Source organism: Ahaetulla prasina, chromosome 4 (genome assembly GCF_028640845.1).
Source record: "Ahaetulla prasina isolate Xishuangbanna chromosome 4, ASM2864084v1, whole genome shotgun sequence".
Taxonomy (NCBI): domain Eukaryota; kingdom Metazoa; phylum Chordata; class Lepidosauria; order Squamata; family Colubridae; genus Ahaetulla; species Ahaetulla prasina.
The window spans coordinates 44,347,470-44,365,501 of NC_080542.1; the positions used below are offsets into that span (position 1 = coordinate 44,347,470).

The 18,032-nt window shown below is 36.1% G+C and overlaps 1 protein-coding gene across 5 annotated transcripts in view; it reads right to left on the reverse strand.

Moving 5' to 3' along the window:
- The window catches only part of THRA (thyroid hormone receptor alpha), a 157,207-nt gene that overhangs the window by 106,491 nt on the left and 32,684 nt on the right, over positions 1-18,032 (reverse strand). The window contains exon 1 of one of the 5 annotated variants that reach the window (XM_058181545.1): positions 10,434-10,452. The exons of the other annotated variants lie outside the window; for them this stretch is intronic. The gene's annotated coding sequence lies outside the window, so the exon portion shown is untranslated. Of the gene's footprint in view, positions 1-10,433; positions 10,453-18,032 lie in introns of those variants that run through there. 5 annotated transcript variants of the gene reach the window in all.

Here is an 18,032-nt window from a genome sequence, read left to right on the forward strand (position 1 = left end):
CTCCCACTACACACATTAGCACAGTTCACACAACCTGCTTACGGTAATCTTAAATTCAACTTGTAAACATAACAATATTCAGGAACTCAGAAACTAATTGCTGGATTCAATGAATTGGGGCAATTTTAATCTGTTCCTTTTAGAAGAAGGATGTTGAGAAAGTAATAACTTGCAGTTCCAAAGATCCCTGAAGAAAGTGAATTGTCTTACAGTAGGCAGGATAAAATTTATCATTGATTATTATAACGGGCACAGAATGGGAATTTGTCTATTCTACCGGATCTCACAGGGTGGGCATTCTCCATATCCCTTCTGTGAAATAATGCCAACTAAAAAGATGCAGGAAATGAGACTTCTCTATTGTGGTGCTTGCTCTTTGGAATAGCATCTCCCTTGAAATCTGGATGGCCCTGACCCTGTTAGCCTTTTGTAAAGAACTGGTTTAAGCTTAGGCATCAGGGTTAAAATGTTAATGGAATCAGACATGTATGAGATTTTGATTGAGAGCTAGTTTTTTAGAGGTCACAAGGTTGAGATGAGTGGATACATAAATTCAAAAACAAAAGTAATGTATTTATATAACTTGCTATACACATATAAAAATAAATTAGGGCTTAATATTATGGTCTTATTTCTTCAACTTGCTAAGACAATGGCTGACTTAACACTATACTCTGAACTGCAAACTACGGATAGCCAATGCCCATTTATATTAGTTGGAAGTATTTTGCAAACCAGCCATTGAAATTTATCCAAAACCAATTCAACAGCAGTCTCCAAGAAATAAGTTTACTTTTCCACTATCTCCACAACATAGTTTATATTTGGTTGTAATTGAGTCTTGCAATCATCAAGTCAGTCTTTTCCTCAAATTCTCAAAAGGAACTGAGAATAACTATAGGAATGGCCCATTGTCCCTATAGCACAGACAGGACAAAGGTGTGAAAGTAAGTGCAGTTGACTCAGCTTGTAATCAATTCTCTGCTATTAGTATCTTAAAACACTAGAGTCTAGACTCTGATATAGTTCACCCATTATGCTAAACCAAGTTTTATTTCATAATGGTTTCTTTAACCATAATTTAATAGGCTGATTTACAAAACATACCAAGCCATTAATCAGAGTTTGAAATCACAATGATTTCACCCAGGATGCACCCAACTTTATGGTTTAGTGCAATGTATGAATCAAACCTTCATGTCAGGATTATCAGATCGTGACTGATGGCAACCTGTAATCCTATTACACATCCTGGTCATCACCTAAAGTGCTCCCAGCTCCCTTCATTTTTAATTCCATTTTTATGAAAGCTGTGTTTTTGTGTGGGGTGGGTGATGGGGGTGTTAAAGGTAAAATAAATGCCATATGGCCTTCAACTTATCCTAAAAGGAATACTGTTAGTGGCATCATGACCTCATCTCCTCAGCACTTGGTATAAGCTAAGAGCAACTCATGGCTGAAAAAATGTTTCCAATCTTCAATTTGCCTAAATAATCTTTTATGTTGTGTCAAGGATGCATATGTTCATCCAGCTGTGTGCGGTTTATTCTGCTTCTTTGTTTTTTGAAGGAGAAGTGCTCTGTACATGTTCAGAGCCTGTCTTCTTTATAGAAAACAAAACTGCATCCCTATCACTTCTCTTTACATTCCAGGCTGAAATTAGGTTCAAAAGCTTAGTCTTGGTGAGCATCCAAATTCAAATTAAGGCCCCAAAGAAACAAAAAAATTACTCTCTGCAGGAGATAAACTAGTTCCTTTTCCAGTCATTTAAATAACCCTCTTAACATGCAACTGCCTGGCTGGCTCCCAATTCCCACTATCCCTGCACCCAACATGGATTTTTCCTGCTGACTCAGGATATTTGCAGCTGCAAAACAAACCATGGCCGAAGTCCATAGCTGAAAGGGAGCCAAGATGCACCTGGAGGCAAAGGGGTGGCTGAAGGAGAGCATTGGTTGCAGCAGGGAAGTCCTTGTTTGATACAGTAGTGTGGCATAAAAACCAGATTCAGGCATAAAGGCAGAAATTTGGACAAGTGGGTATGAGTATATGCTGCAAGAGACTTGGAGCCAACAACTGAAATAATCCATGTGGCTATAATAAATCTTAGAGAGATTTTTAAAAACTGTACAAGGGAAGGGCTTGAAGTTGCAACTGAGATTTATTGGCAGGGATAAGATAAATGTGGAGGGATAAGGGATCGTAAGCAAACTTTTAATATCCAATCTTCACAATTTCAATCTTGCCTTTCTTTGGGTTGCAAAGAAGCACAGTTTAATTTTTAAAACATATAGGAAGCCCTTAAGATTATAGATTCTGAAGAGTATTGCTAAATGCTTGGTAATATTGCTGAACCCAAAGTAAGTGTTTAATGGGACATTCAGAGTTCAGAGGATAAATCTTCCCAAAACTAACCATATTGTAATTTATCATGGTATAAACCCAATCATTCCTTTGCCCTATACTGAAGTTACTAAGGTCTAGCCATTTTAAGTCATCCTTTTCCCCCTATCATTCCTATGGAAATTCTCAAGAGTATTTTTTTTATCAAGCCTTTGAAATTGATTTTATGTTGGTGCCATCTTTTCTGTACAGTATTTATTACTGTTGATGAGATGTTTGTTGATAGGATAAAAGATACATTGTAAGGTTTTGTTTTTATAATTTTTGATGTCTTAAATTTACGATGATGTAGAAATGTTGTTAAACAAACACATTTAAGTAGCATCAAAAATATTTTGTATAATTCTTAAAATTCATATAGTACAGATAGTCCTTGATTTATGACCAAAATTGCACCCAAAATTTCCGTTGCTGTGAAAAGTTAGTAAAGTGTATATTTTGCCCTATTTTGCAATCTTTCTGGGTCACAGTTGTTAAGTGAATCACTGTGTTTTATTAGTAACACAGTTGTTAAGCAATTCTGACTTCCCCATTGACTTTGCTTGTTAGAAGGTTATAAAATGTAATTACATGACCTTGGAACACTGCAACCATCATAAATATGAGTCAGTTACCAAGCATCTGAAATTTGATCACATGATCGTGGCGATGGTGCAATGGTCAGTGCCATTGTAACTTCAAACACTCATTAAATGAACTATTTTAAGTTAAGGACTAACTGTATTAGCACTATTCTCTAAGTAACAAATGCACACTGCTACAATAAAGATATATTGGAAAGAACCTTGATAGGTTTTTTGGATCTTACATAGAAATTCACTACAGTATATGTTTATAATTAAAGTTTCTTTTTGTAAAAAAGAAAGATAAAAACCAATACAAACATGAAGTAAGAAAAAGAAAGAAATCAAAAAGAAAGTTAAATGTGGAAGAAAGAAAAAAAGAAAAAGGAAAATAGAAAGAAGATACAAAAAAGTGACTGAAGAAGCTTCTTGAATGAGAAGAGATACAAAGAAGTAGCTTCCTTCTTTATAAGACGTTCTTTACAGTAATTATAAGTACAATTATAAATTTATTCTATGGATAGAAAATAACTTTATTTATCCTATCCTGTCCAATCTTTGGAATTTTAAATAAGAAGTTTACATTTTTCAAATCTATAAGAGGTTTCCAGGCAGAAATAGACGTAGAAATTGTCTTTTCTCTCATCAAAGAAGCCAATTTAGCCACCTCAGTAAGCTTCATCATCTTTAGTAACCATTCTTCCATTGTGGATAAAGCTGAATCTTTTCATCTTTGTTCTTACAATAATCTCATTTCAGTTATCATATACAAAAGCAAAATTCCACGATTTTTTTTCTAATTATTTGTCCAATCCCAAAAGAAAATCCTCTTTTATTGATTGTAAATTAATCTTTTAAAATCTTCTGAATCAATGTAAGTATTTGAATTCAGAATTTTCTCATTTTTTACATGTCTACCAAATGTGATAAAATGTCCCTTCTTCTTGTTCGTATTTCCAGCATAAATGTTAAGTGCCTTTATTCATTCCCCTGTGAAATATACCAATGGCACATCATTTTATAAAAACTGTATTTTTATAAAATACATAATATAAGTTATAAATTTCAATTATTTCAAAATTTTACCATACATTCTTTATGAGGAGTTGTTCTTCTGTTTCAAATTTCAATAAAAGTAATTTTATTTTAGCAATTATCAGTTCATTATTTTTACATAATTCTATTTCAAACTTAGTCTTATAACCATAAATTATTTTGTCTACTTTAAATCTTTCTAGTAGCTATAAATAAGAGAACCATTGACAACTATATCCCTCTGCCACCACCAGCTCATTTCTCAATTTTAAATTATATTACTCTTCGCAAAATTTTAGTATCTTGTGATAGGTTAGCCATTAGGATTTGTCTATTATTTCTTGTCTATAAAATGTTACTTATGCTGAGAATGACAAATGTGTTTTCAGACACAAGCTGGGTTTGTATTTGTTACATATTCTTAATATGGCACATTTAACATAATGATCTGTAAAATCCACATTAATCTTGCCCTTATTGTATCACAAACACCCATTCCACCTAAATCTCATGTCAAATTTTTCTACTTTCAAAAGCAATATGTTTCTCAGCAACAACTACTCTTTCATTCAAACCATATAATTCTATTATAATTCTATTTTATTATTCTATTCTATTCTATTCTATTCTATTCTATTCTATTCTATTCTATTCTATTCTATTCTATTCTATAACAGGGCTGCAAAATAGTTTCAAATCAAGTAGACCCAATTTTCCTCTTGTCTTTGCATCTTGTAACTTCATATATGCCACTCTTTAAAAGGTGCATCAGATGCTCAAAGAGGAATTTTCTGAAACAAAGACATCACTCTGGTAAGATACTCATTTTTATCAGAGAAATTCTTCCCAGCAATGACAATTATAATTTTTTCCACATTAGTACAGTTTTTTCCCCCTACATTTTAACAGTTACTTTTAAATAGTACACAATTTATGTTTATCATAGTGATACCCAGATATTTTACCTTTTAAATTTTAAAACCGTTTTATTCATCTTTTAATTTCACATTCTTATTAACATCTTCATTTTCTGTTCATTAATCCTGAAACCTACTAAAGTATCAAATTCTTTTAATCTGTCCATTAATGTTTCAATTCCTTTTAAAGGATTTTCCAGTACCAAAATCATCAGCAAAAGTCGTTAATATACAAGGGTTTTCCCCCCTAAATTTTACTCCCAACTCCTCTCATCGTTGTATATCTCTAGTCAGTATTTCAAAAACTTAAATAAACTAAAGAGGAAATAATGGGCATCCCTGTCTTGTTCCTTTGTGTAATTCACAGGATTTTGTTCCATTAACAATTATTTGTGCTTTCTTTGAAGTATAAATAAATTTTACAATCTCATAAAGTCCAACATTCATAACTTCCAAAACCTTGAATAAAGAATTTCAGTCCAAATGATCAAAGATGCATATTCTATTTATCTTTCCTATCAATTAAAGAAGGGCACACATCAAATATAAAACCCTGGGTCAATATTGTTATTTTCCCTCAGAAGAGTTTATTTCATTGTACTTTTATTTTAAAATATTATATGCTATATTTTAAAACAAAAGCTTTGTAATGAGATTGACAATATTGTGTCATCATAAAATTGAATGACAACTATTTTCTATTAAGATGAAAGGAAAAGAATGGTCCAAAGGGCATGATGGATGAGAGCTAAATTTGCCCTTTGACCCTAAGCACAAACATCTGCACAGCTGGTGTCCTCCAAATATGATGGGAACCTAAATGCCATCCAGAATGAGCAGCAGTCATAATAATAGGGAATTTGGGGAACTGCTTAGTTAGAAATTCTAGAAATAGTATTCTAGCATATCTGAGGCACTAAGTTAGTCCCTATTGTTTATGTGGTCTTCTGATTAGGAGAGAAATAAGAGGTTCAGGATTAAATCTTCATGACCCTTCACTTCAATGAGGAATCACTGGTGAGCAACTCTGAACATTATCTTAATTATCATTCTGTACAGTTTACACATCCCTCCTCACTCATGTTTTTTCTTTCCCTGATTCACACATCACATTAAACTATGATTATATAACTACAATTTAATGTGTGACGATAACCATCACAGTTTGCACAAGGTATTAAGCCCAAGTGGAACAAATCACAGAATGTCCTCATTTTTTAAAAAAGCGGATCTGACCTCTTATCACAGAGCTGCATAAAAAAGGCCATTTTTTAAAAAAACACCCTGAAAGAACTTATTCCTCCAAAGAAATATGAGGAATATTTTAAAAAGTGAACTCAGGTGTGTGAGATATGAGTCCTTTTTTAAATTCCAAAATCTTGAATCCAGTCCCATTCTGTCTTCATGTTCCCATAACTATCTTCATAATGATAAAAATATGAGAAACTTAGAAACCTGTAGATACCCAAATAATGCATGAAAACCTTTTAAAGTTAAAGCAGAGCTATCTGCCTGTATAAAAATAGTGTTTAAACTATACAATCTGCAACTCCCTAAGTTTTTTATCCAATCACAAAATCACTTTCTCAACTGCCACCAACTTCCAACAAATTAAAATTTAAACAAAAACCATTGCTTTAAAACTGAATGAGAAGTGAAAGGAATGAGTATGGAGATCAAATTGGGCAAAAGAGGTTGTTTAAGAAAACTAGAATACATTCTATTCCAGATGGTCCACTTTCTCCTTTTATCAAATGCCCATTGCCCAAGCCCAGATGTACCATGCATGACTTTGAATCCCAGTAACATGATGCACTCATGTTGTAAAAAATACAACAAAGGTATTTTCTGAATTAACCATTGCCACAAGTTACCCTCCCAGAGTTCTAAAGTAGGTCAGGTAAGAAGAGGCTTTATAGGAAGCCAACCATTTGTTTAATTATCAGAGAAACAATCAACAAATCCAATGGAACCAAATGAAGAAAAATCCAGTTGGAGATTACTAGTTATTTACTTTCTCTCCTGATTATAAAAGAGCCTCTAAAACCTAGTATTGTGGGCATAGGTAAGATATCCATTTATTTTGCAAACCTATTTAATTCACATTCCCTTAACTGAAACATAATCTTAAAAAGTGTGCATAGTGGTAGGGGAAATGGATATAGAAGCTGGTTTGGGATTTGATGTCATTTTTAAAAAAATGCAAACTAACACAGAACTGAACATTATCTTTTGCCCACAAATGTAATGAAACTGAAAAGTGGAAGATTCAACATCACTTCTCAGAGAGGACAAGCAGTTCAATACAAGTTGTCAGTGTAATGCTACAATTAGAAGAGTGAAGTGTCTAAGATTTATCCTCGGGGTTCCGGAACAATTACGTCATGCAGTTGAAAGGATAAGCCAAGGTACAGAATTTAGTTTCTTGAAAATATCACTACTCAATTTAAACATCAACAATGAGATTTGATATTAAAGTCTTATTTTGTTCCATTTTCCCTACCAGCTCTTGTTTATATCTTAACTGATGAAGATTATGTAAAGTTTGAAAATTTGCAAGTTGTATGAGCTTCAACTTGACCTATTAAATTTTACTAAATAAAAATCCCAGCCTATGATCAATTTTGGATAGCGTATTTTTTTAATGGTTAGCTTGGCTTATGTTGTTTTCCTCTTCTGTGTGTATTTTTAAAGTCAGTTTCCAACTCTTACACCGGAAAAATGTGCTTGAAAATCAACAGCATGGGCAATGCTTACAGAACCCAAAGAAGCAATGAATAAAATTTTCAAGCCTGGCTCTAAAGCCTGCATAGCTTCTCTGCCCTTTCCCATGACTTACAAAAAGCAGGGAACTCATCAGGAGAAAGGAAAAGAGAATCCATGCCAATCTGATGATTTATACAACTGAGGGAAAACAACTATATTTAAAGGAGTGTAAAATCCAGAGTGCATAGTTACAGAATCTTTACTTAAATATGGAACATACCCAGCCTAATACGCAGTTCAAGAACAATGCTGACAAACCAGAAAAAAGATTCAGAAGAGAGGTGACAAACTAGAAGAGCAGCTGCAAGTCCAGTGGCATCTTGAAGACCAAGACTGCTTGCACTCATGACATTAACACTCAGAAAAAGTGACAGATAACTGAAAGGGAATCAAATTGCATGTTCTCTTTGAGCACCAATTTAAGCACAAGTCACTTTCAAGCCTCACGTGCAAAAATGCCTCTACAGATTGCATCATACACTTTCCAGGAGAAGAACTAACATCATTAAATGTTAAGGTGGAAAGAGATCTTGATGCCAATTCTATCAGAGTAACACAAAGAAGTCCGATATGTTAATAGCATGAAGGAAATAGGTACCCTGGTGCTTTAAAATTTCTGAAAACTTTTGTATATTTGTATTGCTGTATAAATATGACCTAAAATGTGATCTGTTCCCCGTGTAAGTCCTGAAACCACATAAAGAGAACCCAACTAAACAAATGAGTCAAAAGTATTACGCTTGTTTATTTATTCATTGAGAAAAATGATCCAATGCTACATATTTGTGTGTGGCAAAACTCTGAGAGAAGCTAAAGTTCCTGGGAGCTCAGGTGATTTTCTCATCCAGATTTCCAATCCATGGAGAAGGACTAGAAAAAGAAAAAAGAACACCAAAGTAGGTTGGCTACAAAATACTGGAAAAAATTATGTTTTGGGATCACGGCTGAAAATATTTAGATGATGAACTATGGAATGAGTTGCACATCCTAAGAACTGATAAAAATATACATTTGGCCAAAGCATGTCATGATTGATCAGGATAGTTTTAAACTGAATAAAAGAAAAAATTTGCATTCTAAAAAACCACTGCAGAAAACTTGTTGAAAGGAAGTCTTTTAAAGAAAAGTCAGAAGGAATATTGGTTCATAAAGTTTATGGTCTTTCCTATCCATGCATAAATGTTTAGGGTATAGAAAATAAGATGAGATTGAATTAATATAATATAGCAGGTATGTTTGTTTGTATCTCAGGGATCAAGATGACTCTGGATGGCTTATAATACAATAAACATAGAAATATAAAAACAATTATAAATATATTAAAAAATTATCTGGTAGCACGACTCTAATGAGTGGAATATAGTAACTGAAGGACATTATTTGTTCAAAAGGAAAAAAAGGGAGGATAAATAAAACTATGTTAAAAATATCCATTTTCTTTAGAAATGTACACAAAAGAATTTGGCAACACTGAGAAAACATTTGGATTAAATTAAGCAGAGGAATAAATAAAGCAATACTGCTATTGGTGTCTGCTATCACCCTCCCAACCCAAGAGATGTGGATGATGCCTTCCAAAAGCAAGTTGCAAATATTTTTCAAAAAGGCATGAAGTCATAGTGATGGGAGAATTTAATTACCCCAACATCTGCTGGGAGACAAATGTTTCCAAGTATAGCCCTTCCAGTAAATTCCTGAATTATTTTACTGACATCTTTCTCTTTTAGAGAATAGGGAGGAAAATACAAAAGTACCAACAATGTCTGATTAGGTATTAATTAATAAAGGACACAGTTGAGTAATGGAAGTAACAAAAACACATGGAGAGAATGACTGTGCAATACTAGTGTCCTTGATTCTAAAAACAAGCAAAGGTTAAACACTTAAATTGGACTTTTAAAAAAAGGTCTTAACAAACTCGTACAACGGTAAGTTGGATCCCATGAAAGAAATTAAGAGGAAAAGGAATTTATTAAAAAAAATGGGAGGAAAGATGATTCAGCAAACTATAAATCGGTTGGTCTGACATTAATACTTGGAAAATTCTAGAATATATCATAAATACCTCAATTTGTAAATCCCTTGGAGGGGAAATTAATTAAATTCAGAAATTCTACGGTCATAATAGCTTGGGGTTATAGTCAGACTATGTTTGGAGCATATCAGGTTGGAGAAGGCTGTTTTAGAGTGTGAATTCCTCAGGGCAAGGATCTTTTCTTCCATATTCTGAAACAATCCTGTGCATCAGTGTCACTATACATTAAACAAACTCAAATTGCAGGAGATGGAAAGAAGCCAAACATTTGAAAGATTCTAATTTATTTAAAAGATGATTAAGCTTCATGTGAGGAGCTATATGAGGACCATCTTTTATAAGCGATCCTCGGGCTAAAAATGTCTGATTTATGGACAACTCGTACTTACAAATTGGCTGCCTATTTCTAAATATGGCGGACAACATTCTCCTCCCTTGAGCTAATGAACTGCAGTAGCCACACAATGTTTTCATGAACTGCTGAAGCTCCATGTTTTTAATATACAGTCTGTTTTCAGCAGTTCAAGAAAACATGCAGTAGTGAAATACAGCTGGTTTCATCCGGCTCAGGTAGCACAGGCAGTGGGAGGCTCTACCCACCTGCCTGGATGTCATCACATCCCGTTTTGATGCTCTGTGCACGTGCAGAAGGTCGCATTCCCATTTGCAAACTTAATGTTTAAGTTCTATACACATCTTACTCAAACGACTTACCATTCCCACCCATTTCCCACTTCTCTCCGTTTAGCATCACATTTGTAGATTGATCTAAATTATCAGGCAGCACCTATCTGGATGAGAAGAAAAGGATAGCACATCAGATAACAGTGGTAATTGACTTGTGTGAGGATCCTGCCCTACTTAGCTTAATGTGGAAAACACTTTAGAGTAGGTAAGGATAGTACAAGTCCATTACTCCCCAAATGCAAAAAAAAAAAGTGGGGGGGATATATAGTCAGGATGTGTATGTGAGTAACAGGAAGAGAGTAGTAAGAATAGGTATAAATATATATTGGCTGGTCTTGCAGATGTGTTGGCAGACAATAGCATTAGCAAAAATGGATTACAGAACAACTGCCTTTGCTAACATATTTAAACATTTTATTACTTATGTATGGTATGGTATAAGCTTATAAAAGCATATTTACTTACTTTAACATTTTATTTTATTCATTTATTTTCTATATGTTCAAAACACTATTGGTTTCAGTCTGAAAACAATTCATTCGCCACCCATTCATTCTCGATCGGATCTCTTGTTTTATTGCATACTTAAGTTCTGCATTCCCATTGCATTCAGTTAATTTTTATGCTTCTTTTGATATATCTTTTATTTGTATATGGATGTAGGCAGAAGCAAGCTCTTATCCCTAACCACTTTCACTTCTTTCAATAAACAATCATTTCTCACGACACCACATATTAGAACAGAATATCATGTTTCCCCGAAAATAAGACCCTTGGCCTTATTATTGAGGGGGGTCTTATTATTTTGGAAGTGCAGCCACCTCATGGCTGTTTGCCAGGGCAACCAAAGGTGGGACTCTCCCCAGCATTGTTGGTGCTCATCTGCCTCCCATCTAGCCATCTATCCATCCATCCATCCATCCCCCTCGCCTGCAACCTCCCACCCCGTGCCCATCCTGCACCTGCCCGGTTCCCTTTTTCACAGCGCCAGGCTCTTTATAGAGGGGGTTGATAGGTGGGGCGGGGGAGAAGTGAGATGCGTGAAGCAAGATGGGGCTCACTCCTATTGCCATCTCTTCACACCCCCTCGCCGGGGGGCTGGAGAGTCGTGAGATGCACATCTTACCTGCCTTGCAATTCCATTGGGTGTCTTGCTGTTGTCTGCAGGCGAACAAGTTGTAGGGTAAAAAAAAGCTTCTCGTGAGCTCAAACTTCAACTTGCGAGAAGATTTTTTTTACATGTTTACAACATGTTTGCCTGCAAACAGTGGTGAAACACTTGATGGAGCTGCAAGGCAGGCAAGACAGCTCCACGCGTCCCAGCAGCCTGGCTGCTTCCCTTCCCTGCCATCTCGGGAAGAATCGAGAAATATGGAGCGAGACGGGGCTCCTCTTGCTGTCTCTTCTCCCCCCCTCACCGGGCATGACAGGGCTTCCTGGATGCAATTTGTGCGTGGCAGGTGGGGATGGGTGGGCCGGGGAGACGTGAGATGCGCATCTTACCTGCCTTGCAGCTTCACCACATGTTTCGCCGTTGTCTGCAGGCAAACAAATTGTAGGATTAAAAAAACCCTTGCGAGTTCAATCAAACTTCTCGAACTCGCAAGTAGTTTTTTTTTATTCTCCACAGTACTTCCCTCCACAGTACCATACTGGGCCACAAGAGTCAGGACAAAATAAGATAAAAAATTGTGGATAGCTGTACTACAATACCCTTCGGAAGAACGGCTCGCAGCACATGGTGCACATTGCTTGGCCTCCTGCTGCAGAAGTGGCCGCAATCGATGGGAAAAGCAGCTGTGCTTGCTGGAGGCGCTGGCCAGAGTGGCACCCATAAGGCAGCTGTTCCGTGGACAGAACTGCCTGCTGTGACTGTCACCGTTAGGTAAGAAGGGTGCGAGGCGTGTGGGGCTGGAGGCACTTGGCCTCCGGTTTCTTTTGCAACCACAATTGACTGCAAAAGCAGCCATGCTTGTTGGAGGAGGTGGCCTGAGTAGCACCCGCGAATCAGGTGTTTTGTGAATGGCGGCCAGAGTGGCTCAGCTGATCCAATTAAGGGACCGAGAAGCCCTAAGGTGACCGGGGAAGGGAAGGGGCTACCTCCTGTGCTGGCCACAGCCACCCCTTCACTAGGGCTTATTTTCAGTGGGGTATATTGAGGCCAACCCCAAAAATCAGGCTTGGTCTTATTTTCAGGTCACATCATATTTTCAGGGAAACACAGTAGAATAGAATATCAGAGTTGGAAGGGACCTTAGAGTCTAGTCCAACCCCCTACTTAGGCAGGAAACCGTACACCACTTCAGACAAATGATTATCTAATCTCTTCTAAAACTTCCAGTGTTGGAGCATTCACAAATTCTGGAGGCAAGTTGTTCCACTGATTAATTGTTCTGTCAGGAAATTTCTCCTTAGTTCTAAGTTGCTCCTCTCCTTGATTAGTTTCCACCCATTGCTTCTTGTTCTACCTCAGGTGCTTTGGAGAAGTTTGACTCCCTCTTCTTTGTGGCAACCACTGACATATCAGAACACTGCTATCATTATCACCCATAGTTCTTCTTTTCATAAGACTAGACATAACCAGTTCCAGCAATCATTCTTTATATGTTTTAGCCTCGAGTTCCCTAATCATCTTTGTTGCACTCTTTCTAGAGTCTCAACATCTTTTTTACATTGTGGCAACCAAAATTGGATGCAGTATTCCAAGTGTGGCCTTACCAAAGCATTATAAAGTAGTATTAACACTTCACATGATCTTGATTCTATCCCTCTGTTTATAAATTAAACTCCAAGATCCCTCTCATAGTCACCACTATTGAGCAAAGTATCACATATACGGTACCTGTGCATTTGGTTTTTCTTGCCTAAATGTAGAATCTTACTTTTTTCACCATTGAATTTCACTTTGTTGGATAGTGCCCAATGATCAAGTCTGTCAAGGTCCTTCTGTATCTTAAACCTATCTTCCGGAGTGCTGGCTATTCCTGCTAACTTGGTGTTGTCTGCAAATTTGATGAGTTCCCCATCTATCTCCTTGTCCAAATCATTGATAAATATGTTGAAGAGTACTGGGCCTAAAACAGAGCCATGGTGTACTCCGCTGCATACCTCCCTCCATATAGATGCAGTTCCATTGAGGACTACACATTGAGTGTGGTTGGTGACCAGATAGAATCCATCTGGTGGTAAAGCTGTCTAACCCACATTTTTCTATTTTATCAAGTAGTAGGTTATGGTCTAACAACTATGTTGTTCACTATTTTACCCATATTTGCTCATATTAACATTTCCTTCATTTCTATGACTTTTAGAAATATTTATTAAGATAAACAAATTTATTTACTTGCTCTAATTTCCCCCACTTGTATATAATTTGCAAGTGTTCAGTTTTCTTGGTCTTCAATATATACATTTTGATATCAACACTCTTTTTTGTATTACCCAATCTATCTTAACATTTAGTGCAACTCATATGGATTCTCTGCCAGTAACATAGCATAATTATATTTAGGGAGTGCAAAATTCAACATGTCCAGGACATCTCAGTGTACTTATGATTCAGATTTACCATCTTCTGGAACAGCGTGGTCCAGAAAAGAAAGGAAACACTTAAGAGTTCTGTTCTATTTCATTCCTGAATTAGTGAATTTTTGCATTATCTCTAGCTTACATACAAAAAATAACATCAACCCACTCACAACACTCACCAAAAATCGTGACAATTTATCTACATACCTATTCACAAAAAAACATAGAACGGAGGAATATCACACATTCTTGTCTTATTTCCTGCTCAGCATGGAACAGTTTGCAAGCTTTCCATTTATTTTACCACATTAATCGAACAACTTTCATATTCCTACAATATCTTCTATTACTTAAGCCTATGCAGCTTACCACAAATTTTCTCTATATCACTAAGCATAAACATTTTTTCTTACATTCACACATTTCTCAATGCTCTGAGGAACAGCAAATACCTCACCTGTCCATCTGCCAAGAATAAAGTTGCACAATAGCTAATTAAAATAAATTTTTATATCCTTACTATAACCTTCTCCCCTTCCTATCCTCACAAAGCTGGCTAAACAACATGAGGCTACACAGAGATTTTCTTTACCCTTCTCAAACTCAGAATAAATAAACCTTGTTGTCTTCTTCAGTAAAGAAATTCCACAAATGGGGAAGGTCATTCTTTATTAGAAAAATCCTTATTTTAAAAACTCTACCTGCTTCCATTACATGCTAAATTTTTTTTTTTTTGTTCAAAAAGTTTTTATTAGTCAAAAAAGGTTTATACAAATACATATCAGGTATGGTAAATTTTCATTTTTCTTATCTAAAATAAGAATTTTACTCAAATTTTTTAACACATACAACAGCCATAAGGCAAGCAGGTGACACGAAGTAGCAAAGTTTGCAAATTTTAAATACGTAATAAAGAAGAGTCAAGAATAAACAGAATATCGTACAAAAGAGAATAAGGAAAACCAACACAATCCCAAATATCTTTATCACTTCCTAGTTTTGGATCTCAGAACTCTGGGTTCAGCCTGACCCAACTCCAGGGCCGCAACAGCGGCAGCCGCTTCAGCCCCATGATCTATAACCTCCCCTTCTTCAATTCCTGGGTCATCTGATTCCAGGAAGGCTTTGTGTTCCTCCACATAGGCCGTAGCCTCCGCAATTGTACTGATTTTTTTCGTAATGCCCTCCCGGAAAATCATCAATCCCTCTGGCATCAGCCATCTGAAGCCCACTCCCTTCTGGTACAATTTGCTTGACAAAAAATAATATTTCTTTCTTTTTTCACGTACCTGTCTGGGAATCTGCCTCAGAATGGCTATCTCCCTGCCCCTGTAAATCAGTGCCCCACTCCTATGTTTTCTAAGAATTTCATCTCTCCATTACATGCTAAATTTGATTCTAATTACAAAAAGCATGTATAAATGGGTTTTCCCCAACTAGCCAAGATCAAAATACTAGGGATGATAATCCCATACATTAGGACACAAAGATGGAAAATGCTGTCAACATATATAAATGTGATGCTACATCCTACTCCAGAATATGTGAGCACCATATCGTTGATTACAACTTTTGTAGTTATCATTTGAGAAAGATTTTTCAAACAGACCTGCCTTCCATGAAACCTCCAGAATACTGTAGAGGATTCTACAGTAAATGCTGGAATACATAGTCAGTTTGAAATAGGACATTTATAGGACTTTTAAGCAGTGGTGAAATCCAAATCCCGGTTCTGTGTGCATGGCTTGGTGGGTGTGGCAGGGGAAGGATACTGCAAAATCTCCATTCCCACCTGACTCCAGGGGAAGGATACTCCAAAATCCCCATGCCCTCCCCACTCCTGGGGAAGGATATTGCAAAATCTCCATTCCCACCCCACTGTGGGGCCAGCCAGAGGTGGCCTTTTCCGGTTCTCCGAACTACTCAAAATTTCTGCTATCGGTTCTCCAAACTACTCAAAATTTCCGTTACCCGTTCTCTAGAACCTGTCAGAACTTGCTGGATTTCACCCCTGCTTTTAGGCATCTAGCTCCTTATATAAAGCACAGATTAAAATACTACTGCAATGGGACCAGATTTCTGGTTGTAAATCACTACTGTCTTAAGTCAAGGCACCCATTGATTGGACCCAATTTATCACATTTTTTTGAAGCAGTTGTTAATAAATTTGGGGTCATTAAGCAAACACCACAGTCATAACTGCAAAGCCATTTTTCTGAATGGGAATTTTTTGGTCAGAAATGGTCACACCCAAAGAACTGAGCACAACATGTGGAGTTACTTACTGCTTAGTAATTCTTTATTGTTGTTCCTCTACTAACAGAATCTTGTCAGAATAAAGCAACCATCTGCACAACAATTAGATATATTTTGTGAACTGCTGGGTGGGTGTGGGTGTCCGTCTTTGCTTTCCCCCTACCTCCATTCCAAGCTCCGCTGACCCTTTGCCTCTAGGACAGAGTCCACCCCTCCTTAAAGTCTGGACTATATTCCACCATAGAAACCAGCAAATGTATCTATATTCCATGCACCAAATCCTGTTAGTAATTTGAATGTCATATTATAGACCCAGCCAAATTTTTTTTTACCAGTATCTCATCTAAAGCTTGTCACAGGCTTTTGATTTAGCTATTATGAAGAAAATATCCAGTGGCGAAATCTAAGAACATGACAACACTTGTGTTACATGGCTTGCAGTATAAGAGTGTAACTAGTGTAATAGTGTGTTTCTGCACCAGCTAGTTCACCTATGCCAGAATTGAATTGAAGGGTATCTCTGCTTGTTTCTTTCTACCGCTTTCTACTGTCTTGTAAAAGTAATACATTATAAGGAATAAACACACATCAAATTGAACCAATGAAATGAAATAACAATAGCCAAATCTAAAATTAGCAGTATAGTTACCATTTCAGATGACTTTCTCTAGAGATCATATATATTTACATGCGATTCTATTCAAAAATGCTAAAAATTCAGTGCCAAGGCTTTTCAAATGCTTTCCCCCTTAAAATCAAAATAATATAAGGGATATTGATGTTGTTAACTTATTATTTACATGTATAGCAATAAAAAATAAATCAAAGTTTCAAAAACGTTTGAATAAAAGCTACACTAAATGCAATTTGCAGAAGCCAGTATTTATTTACGTCCTATCTTTCAAAGAGCCAAATATAGTACTCCTGACTAATTTTCTCCACAGCTACAACTCTGTGAAATGGGTTAGGCTGAGAGAAACATTGACTGGCCAAAAGTTACCCAATGAGTTTCCACAGCTGAGGGCAGATTAGAACCTTGGTTTCCGCACTTCTAAGGCAACAATTTAATTTCTATATTTCATTCACACGCCATTATTTCAGAAACAGCTTTTAGCTACCAAAACAGCTTTCCAGATATGTACACATGAAATTTTTATGAATAACACCAAGAAAAATATATTTACTGTAAAATTTAAACCTAAATAAACTAGGAGCATACATCTGTAAAGCATATATTGTACCGAATAGTACTCCAGACAAGGAAAACATACCAAATTTGTGAATCACCACAAATGACGAGGGCGGATTTTTTTCCCCCTGAAAGCATTCTGATATAAAAAATTATGGAGAAGTCCTCTTACTGTTTCTGTCATATATAAAGTATAAAGGATGTGTGTCAAAGGACCACATTCTTTCAAGTTGAAGCAAAATGGTCATCCATCTGCTTTCCATGTCAAAAGACCTGATTCATTCTCTAACATTCCCAAGTAAGAGTCTTTTGAAACCTTGAAGAGATATTAGGTTGCATAAACAGATTAGAGGAACAAATGGTTTAGTGAGTTAACAAGTGGTGCTAAGTCACAAATCATGATTTATAAATTATAGTCACTGGAGTTGTACTATATACTATAATTTAAGATCACATTACAAAATATAGAATAAAATCTCAGAGGTAATGATTTGTCTTAAAATTGTGTTCATTGAACAAGTTATGATGGCTTAATTCAGGTGATAAACTAATAACTAATTAGTTTAGAATAACTAAAAAGTTATTCTGTAATAACTTTACAGAATGGTATCAATTATTCTGGAAGCAATTAACTTAATATCAGCCAACGCTGA